This window comes from Electrona antarctica, assembly GCF_951216825.1.
Source record: "Electrona antarctica genome assembly, chromosome: 24".
Taxonomy (NCBI): Eukaryota; Metazoa; Chordata; class Actinopteri; order Myctophiformes; family Myctophidae; genus Electrona; species Electrona antarctica.
In genome coordinates this window covers 32,449,848-32,458,528 of record NC_136803.1, presented here as the reverse complement: position 1 = coordinate 32,458,528, position 8,681 = coordinate 32,449,848, and positions in this window count along the sequence as shown.

Here is an 8,681-nt window from a genome sequence, read left to right as displayed (position 1 = left end):
AAGTTGCCTACCAGCGGATTACGGTCTGGCGAGGCTCAGTAGCACGCCTCTTTCCTACAACCGAGAACAGGTCGGACCAATCGGGACACGGTATGCAATATGGGCGGGCTTTGGTACAGTGACGTTCAATGCTTGAGACCTTTGACTGACAGTAGCTCTGACCAATTGCGTCAAAGAGAAAATGTGCCCCGGGAAATGAAATCCAAGTGGAGCCAGCCCAGACTGATATACCGCGACAGTGTTGTGTGATATTAGTCTGGCTTATTAGCCAGGCTAATACGGCACACGGAGACTGGTGCGAAACGGGTAGTAAAAATGGGGAAGCCTCCCACGTTGCTCTATACATGTCCTTACAACAGTGAATTACGTAGACGTACTGTAGTAAATTAGCGCCATAATAATGTGCATGGATAGTGCGTGCGTTCTTGCGGGTCCAGCACATACACGCAATTACGGCTGGAGGGCGAGACACACATGTGGATGTAATGTATGTACATAGGCGTAGACAAAAGGTTTCAGAAGCACACGCATGCTGCATGCAACATGTTGTGATTACCGGTTGCTGTTTCTGTTACGCCAGTGGAACGCTTATGCATGGCGGCACGCCACGTATCATCTGAAAGTGACGTGTTTTCTGCGTGGCATGATGTGTGTTTTTGGGGGTGATGTTGGAGTATTGCCGTCCACTTGTTGGCGGTGGCAACATGGGTCCTTGTTGTGTGTTTCTTGTTTGGGAAATTGTGGAGTGGTCGAGTCAGTGCAGTGTGTGTGTGTGTGTGTGTGTGTGTGTGTGTGTGTGTGTGTGTGTGTGTGTGTGTGCGAGGGGTGAAAGGGGGAGGAACCTTCGGATAGCTGTGCTTGTGCTCTAGTCTGTGCTGGTGGAGTCTTTGTGGAAAGTTGTGACGATTTTGACGTCACAGCAAGCTGGGCAGTTGGATCGTGTTTTGATCTTTATATATATATAATATTTGTACAGTAAATATGACAGTCGCTTGGATGCAATGTAGTGCATCTGGATTCGGGGGCATGGAGAGATGTGTGCTAACAGAGTGGTTTGGTAGGAGAAGGAGAACGGATAAACAGCCATGCAGCTTGTGTACCCTATGTCCATTAGGGTAGAAGGATTTGGGATTTGCCCCCCCCCTTCTCAAACAGTGTTTGTTCCAGGGACCATCCATTCCAAGTTTTACTATTTTGAAAAAACATTTTAAAATAGTTCAACTAGCCGATCTACATTGACACGTTGTGAGCTTGTAGATCGGCTATTTGAACTGTTTAAAAAAAAAAAAAAAAAGTAAAAAATGGCAAATAAGTTTAGGGTAAGGGGTAAGGCGTGGCGCAAGATATAGCCCTTAGTCTAAGAGTACATAATAACATTGTCTTAACACCATAAATACAATTAATACTTCCCCCCCCCCCCGACACCAAGTTACTGTTTAACCCACGTTGACGTCACAGAGTTTGTTTCTGAGGAAGTTAGTGACAGGCAGCACCCTCAGATGAATTCAGACACCCTGGTGAATACTGCCTTTCTACTTCTCCTCTGTGAAGGTAAATCGTCTCAACTTAATCTGGATGTCAATTGACCATCCTAGCAGGAAATATTACACATGTTTGATGATATGTTGGCGTGCTTTGTATAGTCACATTGTATAATATGACATGACATGAAATTATGAAATACTGGAACTGCTAAGATAATGTCATTTTAAATGAATACGATGAATTAACTATTAAGGATGAAAACGTTAAGTTGTATTGCTTTTTATCAAAACATGGAGCTGTGTCGTGTAGACTATTGTCTGCCGGGAAGGAAGCTCTGCTTCAAATGACTGCAGGACTTAGAGGTTGTGGTTGTGTGATGTCTCTGAGAGATTGATGCCATGTCAGAGTTGTGTCTGTCACTGTAGTGTACAGTATTGTACTTTTCAGGCCACGACCCCCAAAATAAACATAATTTGTTCCGCGGACCCCGTACCCTGACAAGCACTTGTGGGAATGAGACATTTGATTTTGTTTGACTTAACTGGTTCCACAATCACCGATAGATATTGTGAAACTAGCAGATCTGAAAGCTCACTAAGCATTGCAACACGACATAGGCCTATTTTTAGGTAGGGAGTATTTGGCAATCTGGTCCATGTTTTTTTAGTATAGGTTGTTGATTAAAAAAGGGCTGCCGCGTTCTACAGATATATTGTACTCTAGATTCATATCCATGTAAGCTTGTAGCACTGTGTGTGTACTCACCCAGCAATTAATTCCTACAGTAAGACTTGGAGTCAGATATATTGTACTCTAGATTCATATCCATTTAAACTTGTAGCACTGTGTGTGTACTCACCCAGCAATTAATTCCTACAGTAAGACTTGGAGTCAGATATATTGTACTCTAGATTCATATCCATTTAAACTTGTAGCACTGTGTGTGTACTCACCCAGCAATTAATTCCTACAGTAAGACTTGGAGTCAGATATATTGTACTCTAGATTCATATCCATTTCAACTTGTAGCACTGTGTGTGTACTCACCCAGCAATTCATTCCTACAGTAAGACTTGGAGTCAGATATATTGTACTCTAGATTCATATCCATTCGAAGATTCTGGCAGAAAGGTTTCAATGCCGACGAGGTCAGTCTGCAGACCTTGCACGGATAGGATAGGACCGGCTCTGTATTTGGAATACATGAAATGTACAGTAACATCCATGGCTGAGGGAAGTAGGGGTGCTGGTGGGGCTGGAGCACCCCCTCCCCCCAGGCACAGCCCCCCCTCGGACAGGAGGGGAAAAATAATAATACTTTTAATCAAAACAGATTTCTGTTACTATAGGCCTAATAAATATGCTGTATAACAGTATCGGCGCCTTATCCTGGTTAATTGCCTGTGTAAGTTTGCTCATGCGTGTGGAGAGGGAAAGTAAAAGCCACTTTTCTGCGTGAAAATGCGCGTGCACGAGGCGTGTGCACGTGCATTTTGCGCGCACCCCCTACTAAACATTCAGCCCCTCCTATACTGTAAATATCTTCCCACGGCCCTGGTAACATCTGTCGCCAGGCATGCAGGGATACGCCCGTCCTGAATATAGTCTCTCTGTATAAAAGGTCTTATTTCTATTCTTAATGAATTAAGTTAATTCACACATAGAAATGCAATCAAGACTTTGGATATTTTAGCTCCAGCTCACTGACAATCTTTAATCATAAGGCCACACCCATTTTCATTAATAAGCACAATATACTATAAGAACAACCCCTCAATATATTAATGCCTACTAATACCTTATTTCAATGATCGCTACCCTAATTATAATGCATGCCAGTTGGTGTGGTTCTGGTTTTGGTATTCATGATCTACTACTATTTTAGAACAAGGGTGTTTTAAATTAGAAAAAAAAAAAAGTAGTCACTAGTTTCATAGCCTGGAACTCACCTATGCTTTCTATGGCATAGGCAGCTCCCGGCAGGATCCGCCGGCAGAAACTGTGCACAGCAGCTGGACATGAGACTAATTAATTAGAGCGACAGAGAGAGAGAGGAGTGTGTGTGTGTGTGTACGGTGTGCGTGTGTGCATCAATTTAACAAAGGTGCAGACGATCAGAAATCAGCAGAGAGTGATCGACGTTTGCGCTACTCTATGCTGAAGTGGACTCGGACCCAGACTTTTTTTTTCTCCCTGTAAATCAAAATGTCTGGGTTTCCGAGGCTACTAGTTTAATTAGCATGCCCTTGTGGCCTCACTATTCTCCCATACATTAATTCATTACTTTACTGCCTTTTTACCTCAAAGTTACTGTTGCAATCAATGAATACTATTTTCTAAAATGACATGTTTAGTTCCTACGGCCTTTAACAGCTACTATGGCTCTCTGCTGCACGTTTCCTTAGCAACCTGCCTAGATACGAGCCCCTTGTTTCCTGTCTAGTTTCCTGTCTTCAGAATCTTTCTCACTGCTGCTACAGTATCAGTTCCCCTTTCTCTCCCTCACTGACAACTAAGCACAAGCTCTTTTAATCTTTTATAAACCACTGCTTAATTCTTAGTGAGGCCTGTACTTTGAATAGTCCCGACTCATACAAATTGATCAGGCTTGCCGACAGATCACAGACATTCTAGGGATATTAACTTATAAACTGAGAATATTCATCCAATATTCAAACATGTATTCACCAAAACCTACTTACAGTTAGTTGATTTAAAATGTATTTATGTGTGCTTGTGCTCCGGACAAGTGACTTTTTTGCCCGGACAAGTGAATGGGAAATGTACTTAAGTGCCTCAAAACGTTAATGTCAAGCCCTGGCATGTAGTAGAGTCATAAACGGATGTTCTGTGACCATCCTCTGGGAAGGATGTTTTGATGATTGATTTGACCTCTAAGGACCCTTTATAAAGGATTTCCATCCAGATGACGTAGAATCATGTATGAAGACACTTTTTTCATACAAGTCAACCATGAGGATTCCAAATCTGACACCATTTTAATCATAAGACCTCGTTTTGGCCCCAAAATTCAAGATGGCCGCCATCCAGTAAAGAGAAAATATAACTTTTGAATAGGAAAGTAATTTATTTGGGGTTTGAATTTTTTACAGACACAAAACACATGTGTCAGAGCATTTGTGTCACTGGTTTCTGAATCATCAGATTCAGATGACTCCACCCTCCTCTTCTGTGCATCATCCTCCTCCTCCTCACTCTCAACTTCCTTGTACTCTTCAACTGGCCCTGGTGCAGGTAGGTGTGTTGGGAGAGCAGGCCGCATGTGGCCGAGAGGACAACAGCGACCACCCACTAACTCCCAACCATGTAAAGTGTCCATGGGTGGTGCTTCAGTGTGGGGTGGAGCACTATAGATATACGCCAAGTTGGTGCGGAGGCAGTGTTGGAGTAGGCTATCTGCATCTGGAGGGAGATGGATAAATTATGTTTTGTCATTGTCTTCCACTTGGCAGCAGATCACCTGTCTTGTTTATGCAGTTCTATATGAAGTTCTACCTCCTTCTCAAGGTCAAGGCTATCTCCACCTTGAAAGCTTCTGCCGTGCCACAGAGCTCTTTGCTACCTTGTCATACACTGATTATTTCCCTTTGCCATAGAAACCGGAGTTGACATCACAGCCTGTAAAACAGTGTAGCTGCACAATGCAGTCTGCCATCTCTTCTGTCAGCAGGCTACGACAGAGGTCTCTTTGTTTCTCTTGATGCATATCTATGCATATCAATCTAAGCTAAAAAGGAGCATGACCCAAAAGTAAATTGCAATAGTAATCATTCAAGGTTTTTTATGATCCTTAGGGTCATCCAAATAACATGTAAAAAATTGTGAATTATATACATTTTGGAAAGGATCATGGTAAATTCAGGGGTTGAAGGTTTGGTATCATTAACATCCTATTAAGGCAAAAATGTCCAATTTAAATTATGCTTTAAGTAGCATTTAACGTGTCAAACTAGGGGTTATTCATGATTCTGAATCAGTTGCAAGCATTAGTTATGCACAAAAAACACTCCTTGGGCTAAAAACGGCCACAGCCACTTAGCCTTAATGTGCCCAATGTGCCCAAATGTGCTGACCTCATCACATTTATGATGATGGCTATGGCCGTTTTTAGCCCAAGGAGAAAACTAATGCTTGCAATGGATTCTGAATCATGAATAACCCCTAGTTTGACACATTACATGCAACTTAAAGCATAATTAAAATTAGACATTTTCACCTTATAGTATGTTAATGATACCCAACTTTCAAACCCTGAATTTACTGTGATCCAAAATGTATATAATTCACAATTTTAATATGTTATTTGGATGACTCTAAGATCATAAAAAAAACCTTGAATAATTACTATTGCAATTTCTTTTGGGACAAATCTTAGATTGACTGGCCTAATACAGTAGCATTCCAGGGAGATGGCCGATGCTGCGACATAGACATCAGTATAAACTGCAAACATTTGGCCTTTTTAACGTTGATTTGGCCTGTTTTAAGTTAACGATTTTTAATATTTAGTTGCCCCAAAAAAAGAAAAACTTTATCATGACAGCACTCCTAGTGTAGGCTAACAGTGGATCGTTTTGTTCCTCTCTCACTCTATCTCTCTCTCTCTATCTATCTCTCTTTCTTTCTTTCTCTCTCTCTCTCTCTCTCTCCCCCCACCCACCCCCCTCTCTCTCCTCTCTCTCTCTCTTTTTCTCTCTCGCGCACACACACACAAGTTCACAACACACACACACACTCGTTTTGTTCCTCTCTCTTTTCTCTCTCGCACACACACACACACACACACACAAGTTCACAACACACACACACACACACACACACACACACACACACACACACACACACACACACACACACACACACACACACACACACACACACACACACACACACACACATATGTACACACACCTATACACAGTGTGTATGTGTGTATTACACACACACAGACACACGGAGGAGTTAACTTTGTCCCCGCACCGTTCCTCAATCCTCACGCACGAGATGAACTGATACTCACTCACGTCACGTTGTGGAGGCTATTTTCTTCCATGACCAATATTTCGAAGCAATGTTTACTAGGCTACTACGCTTTACTCTTCTCACTCTCTGTTGTAGCCAGTGTGCTGTGTGTTTACTGTTTATTTCCCCCCGTGCGTCATGGTGCGTGAGAGAAATGCATGAGAATTGGCAGCCCTGATTAGTAAAAGCATTTATAGCACCTTTATCCAAGGTGCTTTACAATGATTGTGCATTACAATGATGGCGGACGAAAACATGCAAGGCAATGCAATTAGGGGTTCAGCGTCTTGCCACTTTTTTTTAAGGGACCAAGCCCGAAGGGGGTGCACACGCTTATCCGACACACCAAAAGTCTGACATGCACAAATCACACGTTGCTCCCGACATGCATTGCATCCCACATGCCTGTACCCGTCCGAAGGGACAATTAGTCCGGCAGGGGGGTGTGGTTTGGAAATTTTGGTATATAGTTTTTGTATTGGCCTATATTGACTATACATATACATTCATGAATGCACTATCTAGACTAGGCTGTCAGTATTGAGCTTTTTGTGCTATCTCTTGGTAGAGTGTTAATTCAAAGGTGGTTGTATATTGTGTCTCCCTGCTCTTCTTTTGAGACATTCAGATTCTTTGTCAAAGGTCATGTCTCACCTCTGACACACATTGTGACCTGATGGTCAAGAGCTGCCATAATTCAAATGAAATGGCAAATACAAAAAGTCAATTTGAAATAAGATAAATGCTTTTTCATTTTCAGGTCATTAATGCATTTCATGAGACAAAAATAAATCTAAAATGCAATAGCATTTACATTTAGATGTGCTCATTCTATGACACAATTAAAAGATCATTTGATTTTCAATTTTCAAAAAATGCCCAGCGAATTAGTGGGCAATATTACAATGAAAATGCAATTTAGAAAGAGAAAGAGAAATGCTTTTTAACCTTCAGATATTGAACGCATTTAGGTGAAAATATAATTTCACTTAAATTTCAATAACATTTCATCTCTAGGTGTGCTCATTCTATGACAGAATGAAAAAGCCAAAGCAATTTACATTGAATTTGCATTTTCAAATTGGCGTGTGTACGACTTGAAAATGAAAATGCAATGTGATTTGCTTTTGCTTTTTCATTCGGTCATAGAATGAAGATGGAGATGAAGCAAAAGCAAATCACATTGCATTTTCATTTTCAAATTGGCGTGTGTACGATTTGAAAAGGAAAATGCAATGTGATTTGCTTTTGCTTCATCTCCAAGTGTGCTCACTCTATGACCAAAAGCAAAAGTAAATCGCATTGCATTTGCATTTTCAAATAGTACACACGCCAATTTGAAAATTAAAATGCAATGTTATTTGCTTTTGCTTTTTCATTTTGTCATAGAATGAGCAAAAATGGTAAATGGTGCATTTATATAGGGCCTTTATCCAAGGCGCTTTACATAGATTGTGCATTACATTCACCCATTCACACACATATTCATACACCGATGGCAGCGGAAACCATGCAAGGCACCAACCAGCACATCAGGAGCAATTAGGGGTTCAGTGTCTTGCTCAAGGACACTTCGACACTAACTCTGGGGGAGCCCGGGTTCGAACTGGCAACCGCAAGGTTGCCATCCAGCCACTATACCCCTGAGCCACCGCCACCCCTGGAGCACACCTGGAGATGAAATGTAAATGCTATTGCATTATATTTTCATTTAAATGTGTTCATTATCTGAAGGTTAAAAAGATTTTTTCTTATTTCATTTGAATTGTCTAAATTGCATTTTCATTTTAATTATTGCCCACTAATTTGCTGGCATTTTTTTAAAAGTGGCAAAAAACTACTTTCTGGCCTTGACAGCCCAGACATCCACACAGAAAAGTCATATCAGATTGCATTAAACAACATTAAACAATGTTAAACTCACTTTGCATGTTGCTTTGCCACTCGATTTGCCACTCGATGTGCCATTCACTTTAAGCATGCGCATACTCTCTATTGTGTCATAGAATGAGCACATCTGTAGATTAAATGTAAATTAAATGCTATTGCATTTTAGATTTATTTTTGTCCCAAGAAATGCATTAATGACGTGAAAATGAAAAAGCATTTCTCTTATTTCAATTGACTTTTTGTATTTGCCATTTCAATTGAAT